Source organism: Thermobia domestica, chromosome 6 (genome assembly GCF_964235325.1).
Source record: "Thermobia domestica chromosome 6, izTheDome1.hap1.1, whole genome shotgun sequence".
NCBI lineage: Eukaryota > Metazoa > Arthropoda > Insecta > Zygentoma > Lepismatidae > Thermobia > Thermobia domestica.
In genome coordinates this window covers 205,711,785-205,736,454 of record NC_137459.1, presented here as the reverse complement: position 1 = coordinate 205,736,454, position 24,670 = coordinate 205,711,785, and positions in this window count along the sequence as shown.

Below are 24,670 nucleotides of genomic sequence, written 5' to 3'. Positions count from 1 at the left end.
TAACATAAAAAAGTGTTTCGCAATAACTAACGTGAGGTTAGAGATGAAAATTGATCACTGTTCTTCTTCTGTTTTATGAAGAAATGACGCAGGCAAAATACTCCCTTGCACCATGAACATTTTATATGTGCAATTGTGTTGCATCCGTCAAGAGAACAGTTCGCAGAACCAAAGCAAAAAGCAAATTCGAGAAGTTATTAAAAAATTATAGGCCTATAATTTGTTCGTAACCTGCCTTGCAGAACGCAAACTGAAACAACCCAATGTATCGCGGTGATCGGAAGTGATTCATATGGACACGAACTTTTTTCGGTTGTTTCGTTGGTACATTATAACGTCCAGATGAAGAAGATTCATACTATGTATATATAAATCTCTTGGCATAATCTTTGATTGATCGGAATCAAAACACATCAAATGGTTGCACAAATCGTGTGCAATTCTTTGGTATCTTCTCAACCATTAGATCTCTCTCTCTCTCTCTTTGTCATCCGTCATGCAACTTGTAATGAACTATTTGTCTGTGAATGGACCCCTGTGATCAAGCAATAGCAAGTTCAAACCATCAGGCTTCGCCATGGGTGAGAATACTTAACGCATTGAAACATGCATTCACTCATTTTCTCATATAAATTTCCAAGCTGAATATCTCGAACAGTTCTCAACGTACAGGAGTTTTATTACCTGTTGTAATCAGCATGAATTGGTCCTTCAAATGACATACTTCTTTCTCTGGAGGCGAGTGCTTCTCCCAAACTTCCCTTGTCAGCTGGCTTCAGACCATCATATCCATTAAATAATACAATAAAACAATTAATATAAACAATGAAATGTGCAAATTGTACATATAACAGAAAAGACAATCCCTTTATAAACATCCAAGTGTATGTCGTTCCACTTAGTGAGCAACTTTGTAACTTATAGGATGCCACATAGATTTGCTGTGATGATTACTAAATTAATCCCTACTAAATTAATTAATAATTATAAATTTAGTATGAGGGATTAATTCCTCTCTTTCCAAATACAGTTTGTCCCAGGCTCGTGGCAGTCAGCACGCCGTCGTGGCAGTCAGCACCTTCATATTTGCAATTAGCGACAGTCGTGGCAGTCAGCACCAATAATTGGCTGTGGCAGTCAGCACCCGTGGCAGTCAGCACCTATCCGACTCAACACCTCTCGTTATCTTTCGATCAGAGTTTTCCTAAGTGATTCCTTGTCACGCATTAAAAATAACAGGAAACCACTAACTAGTTCGTTTTTAAAATACTGGTTCCATCTCGCAGGTAATGAGGTATATAAAGGCACAATTATATGTGTTATATTCCTTCTTTAATTTTCTTAATACTGACCATTGGGAATAGTTTATACAAGTATACAAATGTAGTATACAAATGTATTACCGTTCAAGTTAGACTTTTATGTTCTGTTTCTTAGTCCGATTGAAAGTTTAACTTCTCTTTTCAGCACTGACGATATATGTATGTGAGACGGGACCTTAGTGGGATCCGAACCACTACTCAGGTTTGTATTTTCCTGGTTAACAATTCTAGACATCCAAACTATACTACGCATAAATATCAGAAGTCGTATAGACAGGTTATGTCCGTCTGTCTGTCCTTTCAACGTTAATCGGCATTGGAACAAAAACGATAATATATAGCAGTGATCGAAACGATAATACGTATATACTAGTAGCTCCCGGGGACATTTTCAGGAGATCGCGTTAACGCTCTGGTTGGCTAACCTTGATTTTATTTATTTATTTTTTATTTATTTTTCCTGTTTTGACTTGCAATATGGAGAGTATCTCCTATAAGTTCTACAGTTGTCATATGTATATAAATGCAAATTGTAATTACAACTTATTACACCATTTGAGGTACTAAATTATAAGAAACATCACATGTTAAATTTGTTACATCATTAAATCATATTCATACATCGTTATCATTTGCAAATTCCTGAACTGAATAATATGCTTCCTTCACTGAACTGACGCAACAAAGGTAAGAGTTTTTTTTTTTTTTTTTTTTGTTCAAAAAAAGTCGGTAGTTATTTTGGTTATAGCTCACAGTAGGATTTAAAAACGGTAGGTCAGAAGCTTCATATCCTTGGCGACCACTGATATACAGTGACAAGCTTTCTTTATTATTTATTTAAAGAATTGATTTAGGTTTTCAAGAAAATATGTCATTTTCGCTTTTAACATTCCACTAAAACCAAAAATGGTTGAGGTTTACTAGTACTTCTGGTTTCAATATTGTTTTTCATAGAGCAACGACGGTAAGAGATATCGAGAATCGTTTTCCTGTAATCGATTAAGCATACCAGAAATATGTTCCATCTACTCCGTTAACTCTATTCAAATCTGAAGTGGTTAAAATCAACAATTTCTGATTTCGACGTTGATAGCCATAGAACAAAAACCGCAATAAATAGGACGTGCGTTTTCGGAAATCGATTCAGTGTTTCAAGGAATCGTACGATTTGCACTTGTAGCAATCTTAAAAACCGGAAGTAGTTATTTTTCCTAGTTCTTCCGGTTTTAATTCGATCACCATAGATTAGAAGCGGTAAAATACCATGAGTAATGCCTCTCTAATACAGGGTCTGATTTGAAGAGGGCAGAGGAGCAATTGTTTTCCGTTAAGTTTGAGAAACACTTTTTTTTAAGAAAAATAAATTGTATACTAATATATTAACAAAGAAAGTCCAACTCTTGTTGGTGGACATTCTTGCCTTCTTGACAAAATCTGAAATGACTCTATTGTTCTCACATGGATTCAATGTTCCGAGATTAAGTTTTATCTGTATTGAAACCAGAAGTGGATGAAATCTACTTTTCTGATTTCAGCGCTGATCATCATACAGAAAATCATGGATAGCAAGAAACAGGTTTTCATATATATGAATTGAGTGCCATCAGAATAGTTTTTATCTCCGACTTTACTTCTAGTCGTATATTGCAGGGGGCGCGACGGCTCAGTGGTAGAGCGTTCACATCCGGTGCTTGGGGTTCCTGGTTCGATCCCAGCTCGCGCTGTGCGAACTTTGTGGTGGACAAACACCGTGTTCGTGGGTTTTTCGGGCTTCTCCCGTTTCCTCCCACTTTCTTCATTTCACTCATCTCTCATCATCGCCGTCTCCTTTAGCCTAACCGGCATATTCGTGGGTAGTAAAACTTAAAGATTTCATTTATTTATTTTTTTTTTCGTATATTACGATCTGAAATGTTAGAAATATACTATTGCTTCATGTTGTAATATTGATTGCGATAGAGCGAAAACGTTAATAGAAGGTGACTTACTATTTTTATCTGGATTCAGTATCCTAAGAATAGATTTTATGTCAGATTTATTATTCTACTTAAACCCGAATTAGTAAAAAGTAGTAGAACTTTCGGCTTTCAATATAAATTTGTATAAGATAATAATTGTAAGACATAGCAAGAAACTGTTTTATACCTATATTGAGCGTTACATGAAAAAGTTTCATCTCTCAGTATGCCTAAATAGCGGCCGGAAGTTGCACATGTTTCAATATTGCATTCTTATAGTTTGGAAGTTTAGTATAGCTTCACAAATATGAAATGAAACTAGTTTGTCCAAAACTATATCCGGTTGAATTGGTAGTACACTCATGTCAAAAACGATTGTCGCAAATGTATAACTGTCTTCTTGTAAGAATATATTTTGATAATGATTTTGGAGGGCACTTTTAATACTGACACTGTGTGTATAATTGGGAAACGTATATTTGTGGTAAATTTCATAAGAAAAGTATTATAAATACGAAAATTAGAATGCGTAACACCCAATGCTGCTAAATGGAGAAGAAAGTTTTATTTTCATATTATTGTTCCTATTTATTGATCTTTTGACATGAAATTTGCCACATACATGTCTTTGCCGATCATACACCTACTAACATTATAAGAAATACCGGGCGAATTCGTTATCAAATTATATTCCTACAACAACATATCTATAGACATGCGACATCATTTTGGACATGAGTGTACATAGTTCATCATACAATGGGAAATTTCTCGTGACGGGGAACAAATGCTTCAATTATGATGTGCCCATTAACCCCATCACTAAATTAAGGAATAAATCAAGAATCATATTACAAATGGCAGACCTTTACTCAATACTGTACCTGCGTGCAGGACAAAATCCAAGCAATATGCTTATGAAATGGACAAAATCGAAGAGACAGAATCCAAGTGGGTTCTATTGATGGAGAATTAAAGTAGAAATACAAGGGATAATTTAGAAAGGAATGTATTTATTTCTCTCTTCTCAAAACTTTTATGTTAGTTATATTTGTCAATAAGGTAAGGTGGTATAGATCCTATAATAAGCCAAAAGTACTTCACGTCAAAAATTAATCCACGTCAATTGCGTCTCAGGTGCATTTTTACCCTTGGTTTATTGTCAATTAGACTAGTGCATAACGTCTGAGTTCTTTTTTTTTTACTTGTGTCTGCTCTGTAGCTACGAAACCTTTTTCCTTCTTGATACCTTGGATTGCAATTCAATATGCTTATGTCCAATCAATTGCTGAAAGTCTGTTTTGCACTTCACGGAATTTATTCTTATTCGTCGGTACCCTTCGATTCCTCATTTAGTTGCTGAGTTCGACGAAAGAACCTCTCAAATAAGTCAAAATAATCTAGCAAATCTGCAGTTTCCTATTCTCCATTGCACATATCTCAGGCCATTTTAAACTTTGTGCATTGCTAGAAATGCTAAACATAAATCACTCCACTACGTGTACCCATTGGATCATTTTCCCTGTATAAAGTTTCAAAACATAATGCTTGAAATTTTCTCTACACTGACTGCAACAAATTGTAGAAACGTACCCTCACATTTGCACTCAGTCTGAAAATATTTTTTGACAGTGTTCATCATCGCCATTTCGAAGTCCATTACAATAGTCAAAGGACCAAGTATTATATTTATAAAAAACATACTTTTGATACTGTGTATCACTTACCTCTCTTAATAGTAGGAACTGCATTGATATCAGGCATTACTTTCTTTTAAACACACTATAAATTATATGTAATAACTTCTTGCTATGTCTAGACCCTGTCCGTTCGTAGCGTCCATTTTCATTTTCAGTTGTAACTTAAAGGCTGTAACTGTTTCTTGTTACTGGAATGATCATACTCTACGAAATTGCTTGAACCTTGATTCTACATTCATTTTTGAATGATATATCATCCAAAAATTATATAATATGATGAAATACATTTTATCCTCTTCAATTTCTTCTATCTCCCAAGAATTTTGCTAGGTTTTTTATCTGCTTAGGTTCTGATACTTGCATTTTGTCTCTGTGTCACGGCACCTCGTCTTTTGGAAGTGATTTAGGCGAGCGGTTATGCAATTTTCATTTGGAATATATAATTAAAATTTTTGTTATTCAAATGGAACTCTACTTAGAACAGGTTGAAATACGATATCTATAAAAGTATAGACTCCAAGGATAAGGAAATATCTGCATATCATACGGAAATAGAAGAGATTCAATAAAATACTTCACGATTTATAGAATAGGTACTAGATTATTATCGCAAGGTTTCGATGTGGATCAGGTATCAGAAATAGACTAAAATGATACAAACGGATATAACCAACAAACATCTTACAAATGAATCAGTAAATTATATGTTAAAAGCTTTGTTTTTTTTTTTTAAAAAAAAAAGATGTAGTTGTACACTCGATATCGACAGTAATCGCTAATATATTCAGTGATTTATTGAAGGTATTTAGGAAGAGCACAAGAGTTGGAACCTAGGCTCACAGTTTCCTTACCTTTCCTCTATTCTTTCTGAGCACTCACCCCTAAAGTAGGATTTTTTCTGTTTTATATTGAATTGTGTAGGCATTGAGAGGAAATCCTATGAAAAGCCAATTATAATTTATTAATTCATTTTAATTACGGAAATGTTAGATTTAGTCTTGTCGGTTGTTTAATAATGTTGCTAGTTTGGATGATAGAAAAATAGATCATTTGGAATGACTTAAGGGATTTGTCACTATCAAGACAGAATAATACTGGTTAAAATAAGTACACAAATCTCATGTTTTTTTTTTTTTTTTTTGGTGAGTTTACTAACTGCAGTACTTATTTCTCCACAGTAGAAAGATTTACGTTCTTTCTGTTACAAATAATAATAATAATAATAATAATAATAATAATAATAATAATAATAATAATAATAATAATAATAAAACACTTATTTTAGCCTTAGAGATAGAATAACAGATATTCTGTGGATGTATATCATTTTAAATTTTAAATAGAATCTAATAAAACTAGTAATACGAATCTTCAGTAATAAAAACAATGCCGCAATTCATTGAAGACAATTTAAAATTAATAATTTCTGTTTACCTAATGATAAAAAAAAAAGATATTTGGAATCCCATTCAGCAAATTGCAGCTGATACTTAACGTTTAAAAACGCGATCTACTGAAAGTGTCCCCGGGAGCTACTAGTATATACGTATTATCGTTTTTGTTCCAATGCCGATCAACGTTGAAAGGACAGACGGACGGACATAACCTTTCTATACGACTTCCGATATTTATGCGTAGTATAGTTTGGATGTCTAGAATTGTTAACCAGGAAAATACAAACCTGAGTAGTGGTTCGGATCCCACTAAGGTCCCGTCTCACATACATATATCGTCAGTGCTGAAAAGAGAAGTTAAACTTTCAATCGGACTAAGAAACAGAACATAAAAGTCTAACTTGAACGGTAATACATTTGTATACTTGTATAAACTATTCCCAATGGTCAGTATTAAGAAAATTAAAGAAGGAATATAACACATATAATTGTGCCTTTATATACCTCATTACCTGCGAGATGGAACCAGTATTTTAAAAACGAACTAGTTAGTGATTTCCTGTTATTTTTAATGCGTGACAAGGAATCACTTAGGAAAACTCTGATCGAAAGATAACGAGAGGTGTTGGGTCCGCGGCTGAGTGGACACCTGCAAAATTCCTTATCTGATTTTTTCCAAAGACATTTATCGGTTGGATGAGCACAGGGAAGACTTTTTGCTCTCTTATTGAAGATTGAAATGTATGATAAAATGTACCCCCTTCAGGTGAACCAAACCCACAAAAAGAGCTAAAGCGACAATATGATAATGGGCATGTGTTGATCTCTTTTAGTGGCGTCAACTCAAAATTTGATTGGCCTAACTGGAGTTTCAATGTAAAATGCGGAAAGCAGTTTGCTCTATATTTATACGAATTTTGCTGTAAATTAGCAGTTTTAGGCAGAAAATACGATACCATTCCTCTTCTTCCTCCCCTTTCATGTATGGTACATGCGTTTTTAGTTTTTTACGCCAAACCTCCAAATTGGTGAAGATAGGCAGTAAGAAAAATTCAAACTTTTCGTTATTTCCCGTGAGCGTCAAAATATTTGGAAATATGCCATAACTAATGCTTAGAAGCTACCTCCATGTGCCAGCGACCACTTTAGTGATTCAATTCCCTCTTCCCGGTCCCAAAACCATTTAAAGAACCACACCATTTTGTTTTATTATCTTCCATGCTTCTCTCTGGCCTATTCAGAATGCATGCTAAGAGATGTGTCTTTAAGAAGCACTGGAACACGTCCGAATCATTTGTTGGAGTCCCACTGTAAGCTGATTTTAAGCAATGCCAACAAACTTTTGTTTAAAAGCACCCTCTAATTCCTGACTCAATTTCTTGTTCATGTGTGCTGACAACAGTTTCAGACCTTTTTTTTATCGCAATACACCAACGATTTACGAGTTAACGTGTTGACAGTTCAATAGGATTTTGTGTCTGTAATCAACACCTGGGTTAGATTGACTTCTTCGGAAAAGGACATTACATAGTAGGTGAATCTCGGGGATAGACTGGCTTAATCATTTGATAATTACTTGTCGTTTCCAGTATACTTTAAGAGTGCATTCATACTGTAGTGTCCTTCGATCATGCAGTCTTTAACTCAGGATCAGCGTGCTAATGTAATTGAATGGTACATTTTATCAGAAAAATCTGCAAGAGCAACAAGATCCCTTATATTTAAAGAACTCGGATTAAAAGTACACGATATGCAAATTCACCGTTTGTACAAACAGTTTCGCAGCAATTGTTTTCACACTACCCATCTTGCATCTAGAAAAAGTGCAGGAAGATCTCTAAGTGTATCTACAGAAGAAACAAAAAGACAAGTGTTGTTATCTGTTACTAGTTCACCGCGGAAGTCCCTTGCTCGTCGAAGCTTAGACTTAAATATTAAGAAAACTACGCTACAAAGAATTTTAAGAAACTTGAAGGTAAAACCATACAAGGTCCGCATGGTTTCTGAATTGTGTGCAAGTGATTATGGTGATCGTATTTATTTCTGTAACTGGTTTATCGAAAAAAATGAAAACCCTATGTTCTTATTTCAAGTGATGTTTTCCGATGAAGCAAAATTCTTCTTAAATGGTTCTGTGTCCTCATCACATGCAAGATATTGGTCATCGATACAGCCGAACGTGAGATCAGAATTGTCAATGGACAAACGAGGAATAATGGTTTGGTGTGGTATAATTGCGACTGAGGTGATAGGAATTTTTATTTTTGATGAAAATGTAACAACGTCATCATATCAAAAGCTACTAAGAGAAAAAGTATTTGCTGAACTTGATCGTTTAAATTTAGGTCAAAGTGATTAATTATGGTTTATGCAAGATGGAGTGCCAGCGCATCGCTCAAATACGATTATAAATCTTTTGAGAGAGAAATTTGGGGAACGGATTATTTCTATGGGGTCAAGTGTTGAATGGCCACCAAGAAGTCCGGATCTTACACCATGCGATGTTTTCTTGTGGGGATTCCTAAAACAAATTGCCTTACTAAAAGCATGTAACAGTGTAGAGGACTTAAACAGAGGATTGTCCACAGTATGGAGATGATCACTCCAAATATGTTGGAGAATGGTGTTCACAGTTTCTTTAGTAAATCACATTAATTTATGTCTTGCTCGTTCAGGAGGGCATGCCGAATAAAAGTAAGTTGATTTTATGGGTTTTACACTTAGGTTAATGATCTTTTTAAACAATTAGTGATAGTATAGCCAAAAAGAGTTGTTTTCAACAAAGAATAATTTCCAGCAACTGATTCTTATTCCTCGGGAAACATTTGTTTCTATTACAACCGTGTGTCCTTGTGTATTACGTCTGCAATATATACGAGTAAGTTGTTATATGGAAAGTTGGATAATACGGTTATTGTGTAAGAAGTAATGAAAGTGCATGCTTTTTCTTTTTACGAATAAAGCAAACAATATTGAAACTTAAAGCTCACTTTTAATTTTTAAGATCTTATTTTTCATTAAGATTTTTTTTTTGTTCCTGCTACGTTTTCCATTGTCATTTTGTGTTCTATTTCGAGATGGTTCTGCTTAAGTGTGTAGAAAATACGTAGGCGATTTGTGTGTGAGATTTTCTGCTATAAAAAGAGCCCTAATTGATTTTTAAAAATACAAAAGTCTGATTATATTTCAGTGACACAATAACAACAAAGCTATATGCATAATCAGTTACACTGGCAGAAGTTATTCATTTACAGTAATTTCCAGGTTTATTGTATGTTTTTGTTTTTGTTTTTTTGTTTTGCAATAATGACAACTTACATATTAATTATGACATATTTATTGTGAATTTTTGTGATTTTTGGAAGGGGGCTGTAGCCCATATAAGTCACTGGGACATGGAAAGAGCATCGGAATATTAATTCTGTGACATTTTTGACTAATATCACGCTCATTAGCATTTTCAAAATAAAATTTTGAATTTTCATAAAAATCCACAATCTTATGCTTCGCCCCCTTTGCTGCTAAAGGTGCTGCGTTACCAAAATTATACCGAATTAAAAAAAAAAAAAAACGGCAGCGCCAAATTTCACATTACTTGATTTAAAAAGAATAGCTTCTTCCGGTGTGTCCCTGTTAAGGATATTCATCGTGATTTGTGTAAGGGGGCTGTAGCCCCACATCAATCACTGGCACATGCAAGGAGCATCGGAATCTTAATTCTGTGTCATTTGTGATTAATCTGATACCGGTAGACTACTCATTCACACTTCCAGAATAAAATTAGGATTTTTTTTTTAAATAAAGATTCAAATGCTTATGCTGCGCGCCCTGTGCCCTCCTAATCCGGTGTAACCAAAATAACATTCTATATTTCAAAAACGCGAACCTTTTTACTAAGATAATAAATTATTTTACATTAATTTGACAAGAAATAGTGGTTTCTAGGATGTCCCTGCTAAAATATTTATGGCTAATTTTTATGTGATTTTTGGAAGGGGGTTGTAGCCCCATATCAATCACTGGCACATGCAAAAAACATCGGAATATAGATCTGCGAAATTTATGATTAATCTGATGCTCACTGGCATTTCCAGAGTAAAATTTGGAATTTTTATAAACATACATCATTTTATGTTTCGCCTCCTGCGTCCCCTAAGGCAATGCGGTACCAAAGTAACATCCCATATTAAAAGACACATACCTTTTTAGCACAATAATATCACATTTAACTTAATTGATTAAAAAAAAGTTTATTCCGGTATGTTCCTGCTAAGGATATTTATGGTGAATTTTTAATATGATTTTTGGAAGGGAGGCTGTAGCGCCATATCAGTCACTGACACATGCAAGGAGCATCGGGATATTAATTCTGTGACATTTGTGATTAATCTGACCCTCACTGGCACTTCCGGAACAAAGTTTGGAATTTTTATAAAGGTCTATCATCTGATGTTTAGCCCCCTGTGCCTCACTAAGGCACTGGTTACTAAAATAACATTTCAGATGCGAATAACTCATACCTTTGTGCTACAAGGACGCCAAATTACACATTAATTGACAAAAAGTACCTTTTTTTCGTATGTCACTACTAAGGATATTTATTGTGATTTTTTTGAGAGGAGGCTATAGCCCCATATAAGTCACTGGCACATGCAAGGAGCATTAGAATATTAATTCTGTGAGAGTGGTGAAAAATCTGACGCTCGCTGGCATTTCCGGAACAAAATTTTGAATTTTTATAAAGATCCATCATTGAGTGCTTCGCCCCCTGCCCCCCCTAAGGCGGTGCGTTATCAAAATAACATTCCAGATTTGAAAAACGCATACTCATTTGATACAATGACGCCAAATTTCACATTAATTAACAAAAAAACACTTTATTCTCGTATGTCCCTACTAAGGATATTTATGGTGATTTTTTTTTATTTTTTAAAGGGGGTTGTAGCCCCATTATCAGTCACTCTTACATGTAAGGACATTGCAGTATTAATTCTGTGACATTTGCGATTAATCTCACGCTTACTGGCATTCCGAAAATAAATTTTGGGATTTTGGTAACATATCACCACCACCTTTTTACGCCCCTTGCCCCCCAAAAGGGGGACCTTTGCAAAATAATGTTTGAGACGGCTTTACTAGCTTTGTTAATGAGAATTTTTGCATTTTGTCACAAATACAACTCATTTGCTCCAAATTTTTACGAATAATTATTGGAGAAAACTGCTTCTAAAATTTAACATTGCATCTTCCATAAGGAAAATTAACTTTCGGGTTTACATTCCTAAAGGGGGGGGGCTAAACAGCAATTTTATCTTATTTTTTAGAAATTCAAAAAAATTCAGATATTTCTCAATAAGAGTGCCAAATTTTACATTAATAGTGTATAAATTCATCTTCTCCCAGCGCTGTAGAAAATAACACGAATTACGGAACAGTCTGTATATATATGTAGCGAGAGAGAGAGGGGGGTAGATATAGATATATATAAACATATTGCTGGTTTTCTTGTCTCTAACTTCTACTCTGTCGCAGGAGACCCACATTCGATTATTCACGGCGGCAGGTCATGCCGTTTGAATTTGATGTTAAAATCTCCAGATCCTTTATAACTTCGGTGTTGAAAGGGACGTTAAACCCCAATACATCCAGTCTAATGTTTATTCTTCAACAGAAAGGAATATGCAAAATGTTCAACCTAGAAACTAATTCTTCAGTAATTCGGGCAAAGAAGCAGAGACATCATTTGGGAAGTGCATGCTGGCAATTGCTCCCTGAATGTGAGATGTAGATCAACTTTAATCAATAGTATAAAAATATACGCATGAATAAAAGTGAAACTCTATGCATATCAAAAAGTCATACTACCCCGAAACAAAACCTTAGATGACTTCAATGTGGAAAGGGAATCATTGTGTACAGTGTGCGAATTAGATCATATATATTGGGGGATTAAATTAGGTCAACTGGACGTAGCGTCTGAAGGAGCAATAATTTAAAATGAGACACTAATGCCTTTCTCCCCCACATATATATGTATGATATGACTTCTGTAATAAATAAGAGATTTATTAATTCAACAAATCTACCGACAATAACTATGTACGTATATATTGTCAGACATGCACACACCACACCTAACCTTTCTGAATGTTGTACTCACTCTTTATACTCGTATCTCTCTAAGGTTTATTTACTTAATAATTCGGCCCGAGCGATAGCCATGATCTCAAACATATGTTAATGTTTGCACTCATATTGAAATCTTCCTCTTCGAGTTTCCAAATTAAAACCTACTTCACTATTATGAGAACCACTAAAATTATCAGTTAAACTGGACTTACTTAAAATAATAATAATAATAATAATCTAGGTATTATAGTATTATACAAGAATTGGATTGTTGCTGGTCTCGATTTGTGGCATCAAGTTCAAATCGAAGGCCAAATATTTTTAAAACTCGCAATTCAAATTTCGAGCTTGAGCTTCTACTTGCAGCTAAAGCTGCGCTCTTCACCCCCCCCAAATATCGATTCCGTGACGGAGCTCAGGAAGTCAAGACTTACAATTACTTTATTGTTAGGTTACAGTTGAGTTGATTCACTATGTGCTACGTTATCAAATGAAGTATAAATTTCAAGGGCGCTGATTTCTCTGCAATTTTTTTTTGGGGGGGGGGTATTCGGATGCAGAAAGCATATAGGCCCCTATGAGGATTTTAAGACAAATTACATTCAAATTATGCCAAATATTGTAAATTTACAAATATAGTAAGGGGCCCACATGAGCTTTGGGGGGTCCCTTCAGCTCCCCCGGGATCGGCGCCCTTGATAAACATTACATTGAAGTTTTTCAGACAGCATTATTAGCGTGGACAGTAAACTGTACAGCAAAAAGAAAGGTGGAAAAAATGAAGGGTTAACTTTAAAAGCCCGCTCCAGTTGAAGTGCTCATACGGACATGAACAATGATACGGAGAACCAGACGTATTAGCAAATGCTGAAACAAATCTAAAATTATGCGCTTACTCACCTTCACTAACATGTCTGCTCACTAGTGGTGCATTCCCAGCATGTACGTTTAGATATAGCCACGAGAGAATATACCTCAGATTTTGAGTACAGTTTCGAAGTTCAGTTTCGTAAACTGTAAAAGGCAGTGATTACTATGCTAACTACCACAAATTAATTGCTACTTTTGAGTTGCGTACACGCAAACTACTAGGGAATGAGGACCATGCGGTAACAAAGAATATACTGGAAAATGAAATATAACAAAAAAATAAAATAAGATGATAGTCGATACAATTATAGAGGATGAATAAAACATGTCCGACCATCGCCAAGTATGGCGAAAGAATCTATTGGTTCACTTCTTCTTAGCCAACCATTAAGAGCATTTATAAATTCATATGTGACTTTGCTATGAGCAATTAGTACATTCAAATTCACAAACGATGATGAACTGAAGGGTATAACTAATAATATAGTTCAACTAAACAACGTTGAAAACAGTGGGGATATTAGAAATGACTAAAACTCAATAGTTTACATCGCTCATTTCGAAATACAGATAGAATACTAAACTTGCAAGAAATGACAAAAATCAGTGAAATTTGACGTTATACTAAGCATAGTTTGCGTGAGAAGCAATCATCCCCGGTGGGGATACTTCAGCTGACTTCTTTGGGGAGGAACAAAATGTGATTGAGGGGGGAAATCCCTTCGCACTCTGATTATGTAAGAAAATAGTGTTCCCTAAATTAGCAAAGATGTTCTTTGAGCATACGGAAAGGATAAGACGGAATAAATATAACACCGGAAATTTGAATATTAAAGAAATTATCCTCCTTTTCTCCTTCAAATATGGGTGTTTTGAAAATGCTAATCACTTACTTTAATTAATAGATTGTGTACCGAAGAGTACATCTCCAACTTAAGCTTTCCTCATGTTGGGCACCTTCTGACTAAAGAAAGATAAAATTAGATACACCTAATGTCCTCTTTTCTTCCTTAGGAGCGAAATTTCAGAAAACTCTGAATATGTTTTCCCTTACTTTTAATTAATAGTTTATACACCGGATTTCACATCTCCTACGTGAGCATCCTTAGATTGTGCATTTTCTGAATAAAGAAAGGAAATTTGTATACTATAGAATTGATCTGTGTTCACCGTTACCGACGGAAAGTTTAGAAACACTGAAAAATGTATTTCCTTATTTTTAATTATAAGTTGATATTCACAACATTTCATATCTTCATGTTAACAAATCTTTACTTCGAGCCTTTCAAGGTACAGAAAATAAAAGAAAATATGCATATGAGAATGGTAATCTTAGAAGCTATTTAAAAAATCGATGAAACACATTTACCACATATACCAAAATCTGCGCATCCAACTAAAGCATATCTTTACACTTGACACTTTCTGAATAAAGAAAGATAAATTTGAATATTGTAGAAATGATACCCCTTTCTTTCCCAGGAACGAAGTTTTGAAAACGTTGAAGACATATTTATTTCTCTTCTAATGCAGTCTATGTGTCGAATTTCATTTCTCAAATTCAGGGATTGGATAGACATTCAATTCCTGGTAGGAAATTCATCCTGCTTTAAATATCGAATAGAATAGATATTTCAATAAAATCCTTCTTACGCTATTTCTTGATTGGGTGTCAAAATTGGGACTATGTCAAAATTTCAGTCCACACAGCACGAAGTTCAATGACTGTTAACCAATAACCTTTTCCGCAACATATCATCTCTCCTTTGGGAGATGTTGAATGGCTTTCATGATCGACTAATTTGTGATTTTTCCCCATAGAACTATTTGAAGCATATGATCTACTCTGACCTCACAGTATAAAGCAATCACGGAGGGTTTTTAAATTATTTTAATAATTGGAAACGATTTCCAGAAAAACTCATTCTGGTGATTCAAATCACAAGAAATAAGTTTATGTTCTATTTTAATTTTAAAGGGGCGAAACTTTAAATCCTCATATAAGATGAGTCGAGTGGTTCTAGGGATTATGTTTAAGGCGGTTGAATGCCTACGAGCAAACGATGGGGACGGCGCTGAAAATCTTGTGTCACTCTGGGTATACAACGATCTTAAACTTCTATTATTTCTCCTCAATTATAATGGGTATCCTAAGGGGAAGGAAGGAAAATGCATGCCAAAATATAGTAACTTCCAAGCTTCTTTTGTTACAGAGTTGAAACTTGAAACAAGAACTCCTTGATAAAAGTAAGTGGACATGTCAAGATTCTAGGAACTTTAAGAAAACTGGCAAGTTCTATAATAGCTTTCTCAATATATAAAACTGATATCAACGTTCTATTTCCCACTATCATGGGAAAACATGTGAACTGTATCAAATAAATTGTATAAAGAAGATAGCGTTTGGCCAAGCTGAACTTTTATAATTTCACTTCGATTAAAATACGAATTCTAAGGAGGAGGAAATAAGTTCAAATATATATTTAAAAACTTATATAAATCCATTCTTCTCATTCAAAGAATAGGTATTTCAGCCAGTCTTTCTATATTGCTTTCTGGTCAAGGTCATACATTAGAGTTGCAATTTTCACGCTGAAAAGTACTACATTTTATCATTGTGATATATATTCCAAAATTTATAATAATTTAATTGTTGCACTGTAAAGAATTCCGTAGATAAAACATTTCTACAGGTTACTGACAAATATGCCAGTGAATATATATATACCTAATTATTTCCTTCGTTTTGGTGAGAGCAAATTGAAATTTTTCCTCACAATTTGGCGTTTATTAGTTTCATTATTTTGTGATGTTTTGCACATTCATTTTATGTTTCTTTTTTATAGTTTTCCAGTTGTCGTTTCTTATTTTTGTTTCGTCTTTATTTTTTGTTATTTCCTTTCTCTTATTTATTTATTTTGTTGATGGTCTGGACTAGTGGCGTCGGAAATATTTTTCAGCTGGAGGGGAAAACTGATTTTGAACTACTGTCTTCAAAATAGACGCGGGAATGTGACATAGGTAAGAAAATATGAATATATGTTGGTAATGTAACATGGTTGCACAATAATAATAATAATAATAATAATAAGCTGCAGTTGAAATAGTGTTTACAGGATAAAAATTGTTTATAATATCATTAAAGATATAAACGTAAACTTGAGTGTCCTGCCCGTGACAGAAAACTACCAAAAGTTATTGTACTGAATTACTAAATTTGTGAATGTGGTTCGTACTTACAAGTAAGGTTTCCCAGGTGATACACGCCGATTTTAATCAAACTTCACAAGTTTGTAGAACAGCAAACAATAAGCGACACGTATTTTTTTATAGCGGCCCATATGCATATTTAGGTGGTATAATAGGGCTGTCAAATTGGGACAACAATGCATACTTTAGGTAATAGCGCGAAAACGAGAAGAGATAGCCAAACGTTGTAAAGGAGCAAGTTGTCATGACACGATAAGCATTTGAATAACACATAGCGCTTCCACGGAGATAACACACAACATCCGCAAATGGACCAATCAGGGATGAAAAGCAGTCACAGAGCTTTATATATTACGCGGAATCCAAATAACGTAGGTAAGAATAAAGAATATTAAAGAATAAGTGATACGTGTTTTTTTCGTTTTTGCAAGATGAGACAAAAAACGTAAATAGATGCATCGTTATCTCAATGTCGAAAGATTGGAAAACTGGGAATATGAAGATGTGAACGCCTGTATGAGAGGCAACCTGTCAATCAGTGTTGTAGAACTGGTTGCAGGTGACAGGTAGAATCCTGCTCGAGGGATAAATCCCAAACCTGATCTTGTTGGTAAATGGTTTATATGTTATATCTATTAGTGATTAGTGATTGCGAACAGTTCAATGCTTATGATTAGTAATTTAAAAGCCACCCAGCAGTAAACGAAATCATGCCCTTCTTATAAGAATCGGCCGTAAAGGACAGTAATACAAACATTGATATTGTTTTGCAACAATCGCCGTTGTAGGGATAAAAAGTCCCTTTGCCGGATACTAAACAACATGTAGAGTAGAATTGAACATGTTAACAAAAATATACAATTCATAGTCACATGCACATAAGCATGCATTTAAACCAAAACACATGAATATGTTACACAAGCACTATTTTCGGTAATATGATATATGTTGAACCATAGCCGGCTGCTATTTAACAGTATGTAGCGTAATGTCGAATATTGTATGGAACGAATATAAACAATTGTAGTAAATATTCGTCATACAAATGATTCTTATTGAAATCGGACATGAGCCTAATAGAACTTCCTGGACATAAGCAGTATAAAAACGATAGTAAATGATTCGTGGCTACATGTATTTGTTTCGAAATATACAAATGTAAACAGTATAAAGTATGGCACGTCAAATAAAAATGAAAAGTCCTACAACTAACAAAACAGTTCCATTGAATAAAAATTAAAAGTCCTACAACTAACTGACAAAACAGTTCGATATACATTTATGAAAACAGTATATAAATACCGTTCTTGGCCATTCAAATGCGTTTGAATTTGCCACATGTCAATATTGGAAACCATTTCTCTGTTTATATTAATAGATAGAACTAAACGTAGCATTCCGAACACAAACTTCTAGAAACATTTCTAGTGCCATTGACAAAGAACTGGCCATAACTAAAGCCGAAGAACGTAACCAGTGATGCGTTTCATAATTCAATAGGTGTGTTGGCAATATGTTGCGAGCAACACGTCCGTTACGTAGTATCATTTGGTACATCTTGCACAGCAAAATGTTGCATGCCAGTGCGGATATTAAAAAATAAATAGCTATGTTCAAACAATAACAAGGACAATACGAAACAAAATGCTCTCTATATACAAGGGAAACGGAATTCACGTTGTTATAAATGACATCTTATTTGTTGTCCAACCTATTCATTGTATGTATTGCAGAAGTGGAACTTCACCAAAAAATCCTCCAAACACAAATATTTTAGACACCAAGAACACCTGACAACGGATGGTTGTCTACAGGTGTCGCACAACAATGAATGCAATTGCTGAAACCCGAAAACTACTGGATTGGTGAAATGTATCGATCTTTCCGAAAGATAGCAGCAGCGGAACCATGCATAGGCGAACAGAGGTGTATATCTTGGAGAAGCTAACTGATTATGTACTAATGACTGAAGTTTGATGATATTCTCTCTCGTATGAAGATTGATATTTAGTTGTTGAAGAGTAACTACATCAGATATTTTACGCACATACTCTTCCATATTCTAAAACCATAAACATCCAGAGGTTGGATTATGCCAGTTGTATGCTTAGGTATTGTCATAATTGTACATTGTTTGGTTGGATCTGTGATAGCTGCCAAATCATCTTTATCATACCCAGCCCAGGAATCTACTAATAGCACGGTCCGGTCACCAACTTGTGGAAGGTACGCAGACTGAAACCATAATTTGATTATTTCTTTGGTTACTTTGCCGGATGTCAATGCACAAATCAGCCAGTTTTCTGGTCGAAGCATTGTCTGTTGTACCCGTGGACCGAACTTTCCCTGAGGTTCTTTTAAGACGATGAGCATAGGCGACAGTAGCTTTCCATTAGCAGATACGATTGGCTGTATCGTGTAACTGTGTGTCGTCGCAGACAGAGACTGCACATTTGCGTAGACCTGTTTCTCTTCACGCATTGCCAGACATCTACCCGAATGAAATTCCAAATTGAATCCCCTCTGATCTGTATTATGCACATTCTCCGCGCCATGAGAATTTATACATGAACGAACACTTTGCACGAACCTATTAGCATTATCATGTATATCTTTGGATTGTTCTGCGCTATTGTACGTGACATATTTTGTAATTTTCCATGACACGATGTGATGACGCCTTTTAAACTGCCATAGCCATTTCTTTGACGCTTTAAACCCGTCGAATCCCCCAGTTTGACTAGCTTCTATAGCCCAACGTCGTAAGTCTGTGTCATGAATTATAAGATTTTTGCATTTAGCAGTATGAAATTTCTATATACGATTGCATCAATATGCGTCCCTTTTTCATAATTTGTTCCACCGTCATGCAACTGTCTTTCCCATTTATAGAGGTCATTCCTACTTTTGACGAACTTCAATCTATGTTTCACAGTTTCAAACGACAGACGTCTCTTCTTTCCACTTTTCCAAAACTGCACTGCCTTCACTTTATATTCTGTGTCTACAGCTTCGCTGGTGTCTCCTTTCTCCGTAATACCGACGTTGTATTCTGATAATCCTTCGTCTTCGTTGCTTTCTGTGTCATCTTCACTCGCGAGTGAAGAAGCGACGTCATGTACGTCATTATCACTAAATACCAGATCATCTGTAACGTCCACTTCGGTATTACAACCTTTCCTGAAACTTTCCAGGATATCAACAAGTATATCCTTTATTTCCATTCCATATTCGGTTTTTACAGTGTTCACACGTTTTGTTTCTTTGTATGCGTCCATTAACATATCCAGCACATTGTGTGGATTTACATACGTCATTTTCACAACACTGCAAACAATAGCATACCACTTACACACACCTCATGCTGACTACTTCACGTATATCCAGGTATAGGTTTCACAAACGTTCTCCACCAACCAGTCGTCTATTAGTTTCAAAACGCAACTGTGCCCCCACTTTCCACACTGTACGGCTTCCGTGTTTGACGTAGACATACACTCCCAGGTAATACCCAGTTTTCGCCGCATTTCTGGTTCTGCTTCTTTACACTAAAATGTTCGTGAACCAATCTCTCTCTTCTGGCGTGTCTGCAACCAGTTCTACAACACTGATCGACAGGTTGCCTCTCATACAGGCGTTCACATCTTCATATTCCCAGTTTTCCAATCTTTCGACATTGAGATAACGATGCATCTATTTACGTTTTTTGTCTCATCTTGCAAAAACGAAAAAACACGTATCACTTATTCTTTATTATTCTTTATTCTTACCTACGTTATTTGGATTCCGCGTAATATATAAAGCTCTGTGACAGCTTTTCATCCCTGATTGGTCCATTTGCGGATGTTGGGTGTTATCTCCGTGGAAGCGCTATGTGTTATTCAAATGCTTATCGTGTCATGACAACTTGCTCCTTTACAACGTTTGGCTATCTCTTCTCGTTTTCGCGCTATTACCTAAAGTATGCATTGTTGTCCCAATTTGACAGCCCTATTATACCACCTAAATATGCATATGGGCCGCTATAAAAAATACGTGTCGCTTATTTTTTGCTGTTCTACAAACTTGTGAAGTTTGATTAAAATCGGCGTGTATCACCTGGGAAACCTTACTTGTTAGTAGAAGTAACAATTTTCACATGTACTTCACATTCAGGGTGCGAAATCCCGGGGGGGACGGGAGGGATTTCCCCCCACCAAAAATTTTACACTTGCTTTTCCCCCTCACCAAAATCTGTAAGGGGGGACACATTAATAGGAAAATATAAGTAGGTCTATAAAGAAAATTTTCAGACAAACAATAATTTTAAATGCATGCTGTTTTAAAAAAACGTAGTTTATTTGTAAAAGGATCAGGTGTTTAACTTTTTCGGTTGTTCGGTTGTTGACGAGATGAAGACCTTTATTCTCTAGCGTACCAGTTGCATGCAAAATTGGTAAAATTTCTGAAACATCAATTTCAGTGGACGAATCTACAAACAGGTTTGCGGATAAGCACTTGCTGTTATATGAACATATGTGGACGAAGAAAATAAACCTTGTTGTCGTTTTTATAAATTAGTGCCTGTAGAAAATGCCGATGCAAAATCCCTTAAAGAGAAAATTATTCAAGCATTTTCCGAAGATGGCATAGATATTTTTAATCTTAAAGAAAAACTGGTTGGTTGGATTTAGTTCGGACGGAGATGCAGTGTTTACTGGGAGAAACGAAGGTGTTGCTACTCAAATAAGAAGAAATGTCAACCCGTGCCTAATTAGCGTACACTGCATGGCACATCGAATTGGTCTTGTTTCTGAAAGAGTTTTTGGTGTTGTGAATGCTGTTCACAACTTTGCATGTTTGTTAGGCGAACTTTACCAGGTGTTCAGTAAGTCATCTACAGCTGCAAGTATCGCGACAGTCACAGAAGCCGCAGGACAAAAATTTGAACGATTACAGTGGTTCAGATTTCATCTTAAACTGTAAGTCCACATTTCATAGCCTCGCTGCTGAAAAGGGTCATTAAACTTAAATCAGCAAATCAATCGTATTATAGTGTTTGTGCTTTTATTTTCTAAAGTTTAACGTCCTATGAATATTCACCACGGCTAAGGAAGACGGTCATGATGAGATGAATTATAATGGTTGATTAGGATAGTGGAAGGAAGCGAGAGGACCCCGAGAAAACCCACACACAATTGTTTGTATACCACAAGCAGAATTTGGCCCGAGCTAGGATCCAGCCGATGATACCACGCACCTGAGGTGAGCGCTCTACCACTGAGGCAACACGGCTTTTTGTTGTCTATCAAGTATTTGTATTGAAATCATTATTTATAATAATATATTCTTGCTAATAATACAATATAAATACATAGTATTATTTAGACTTACAAAGGTGGCCGTATATCTGAAAGACCAAACTGAAACACTACGTACGTAGCGAAGAAACGAGAATTTCATAAATAATAATAAAAACTATACTTTGACTCTACAGCTCATGAGGATCTATGGCTTGCCAGGTGGAGCGCTTCAAGTTAGTAGTTCTAATGCTTGGTTAGGACATCGGTTCTCAGGGACTATTAATTCTGACTTATATATCTCTACTGCTATTTTCGCGAATGTAATCTTCAATATAATGGTAAACACAAGGGTACTGCGCTCCCACTAGAGTCTAACCCTGGACCATACGCACCGAAGTGTATATTAAATACAGTTTGATAAATGAATAAATAACAAAGTATTTTTAAATAACAATTACGACTAGTTTGAACATTTATTATTATTATTATTATTATTATTATTATTATTATTATTATTATTATTATTATTAATAATAATAATAATAATAATAATAATAATAATAATAGTAATAATAATAATCCATTAATATTTCAATTTTTTGGAGGCTCCACGAAGCATTAGTGTGGATCGCTGAACTTCTTCCCCCCCACTATTTTCAAATGATTTCGCACCCTGTTCACATTTACCAAATTTTGGACTAATGCTAACAATATATTTCGATTTATTTCAATTTGAAAACTTGTCCTGCCCGTGACAGTGGTCATGCCACTGGTGGGATAGTTTGTGTACATTGGTTATTCATGATAGAAAATTATTCCATGTGTACTAAAATAAAGTTTTCTAAGCATGAACATTATTTATTTAAATAGAGGATTATGTATTACTGTCAGTATGGTGTTTTAACTTAAAATAAGTGTCATAAATATTATCATTAGCGTCACCTTTCTGTTCGTTTCAAAGGAGCAGTAGATGGGATTGGAGTACGTACAAAACGGCCAGTATGGAACTTTGTGAAACAAAAGAAAGTAATTGTAGAATGTGCTGCTGATTTCGTAGCAGCTTTAAACTCTTCGTTTCAATATATATCTGTTTTACTAGTATCATCAGCAGAATTGAAAAAAAGAAGACGTTTTGAATAAAAGACGGGAAAATGCTCTTGTCAATTGAATGTCCCCAATCAAAACAATTTTTACTGCAATTTGACAGCGAAAATTTGGTAGTTCGTCGAACTTTTAAATTAGAGCTTCATCCGTATAAAATCTTTAAATTTCTAACAGACTTTTATTCAGATTCTAAAGATGATGATTCCGAAAGCCATGAAGCTATCCTGAGCGACGACTTAGGTTTGCATGTTAACAAGGCTTGTGTTAGACCAGCTGTTGAAGATATAACACGAGAAACATTTTTGTTGATGGAATTTTTCTCTAGTGGACAGAAAAAGAGAACATAGACATGCAACTATCGCACAAAGCCCAGTGGAAGAGGACGAAAAAGTCAAGGAAATTCGTATGAAAACCGTAAGCGATTGCGGTAAAATTTTCAAGACTGTTGAAGATGTCTTACGTGCATTTCGATCAAATAATACCTTTGATACCAGCAGTGCTCCCCCCCTTTGATACTGGGGGGAGAGGCGAGCGTGATTACGGCTTCGGGCGTCAAAGTAAGGGGCGCAATATATATATATATATATATATATATATATATATATATATATATATATATATATATAAATGGAAGGAAAACTATTAAAAAGTGCTCAAAATCAAGGAAAAGCAGATAATATTTTTGAAAATTTTCTTACGCGTCGCGCCAACCATGGTGACGCTTTACGGCTGGTCTGTTGGCCTCACTCATATTTACGGGGGCGCCGTCGCGACGTGGCGTATACTCACGCCCCGGGCGCTGATTTTCCACGGCACGGGCACTGGATACCACCACCTATTTTATATACTGTTAGACAGTGTTTTGTACGAATTTCCCTACAAGGTGGGTGTAAATGGGCAAATAAAACCATTTCCTAAATTGTAGGTGGTGAGAAATAAGTGTACGGCATATTATTACTTTTAAGTGATAAAAGCGAGCCTCAAGTAAAGTAAATATAATTATTTGTGTAAAATGCTATAACAGAACAGCAGAAACTTCTAGAAACATTTCTAGTGCCATTGACAAAGAACTGGCCATAACTAAAGCCGAAGAACGTAACCAGTGATGCGTTTCATAATTCAATAGGTGTGTTGGCAATATGTTGCGAGCAACACGTCCGTTACGTAGTATCATTTGGTACATCTTGCACAGCAAAATGTTGCATGCCAGTGCGGATATTAAAAAATAAATAGCTATGTTCAAACAATAACAAGGACAATACGAAACAAAATGCTCTCTATATACAAGGGAAACGGAATTCACGTTGTTATAAATGACATCTTATTTGTTGTCCAACCTATTCATTGTATGTATTGCAGAAGTGGAACTTCACCAAAAAATCCTCCAAACACAAATATTTTAGACACCAAGAACACCTGACAACGGATGGTTGTCTACAGGTGTCGCACAACAATGAATGCAATTGCTGAAACCCGAAAACTACTGGATTGGTGAAATGTATCGGTCTTTCCGAAAGATAGCAGCAGCGGAACCATGCATAGGCGAACAGAGGTGTATATCTTGGAGAAGCTAACTGATTATGTACTAATGACTGAAGTTTGATGATATTCTCTCTCGTATGAAGATTGATATTTAGTTGTTGAAGAGTAACTACATCAGATATTTTACGCACATACTCTTCCATATTCTAAAACCATAAA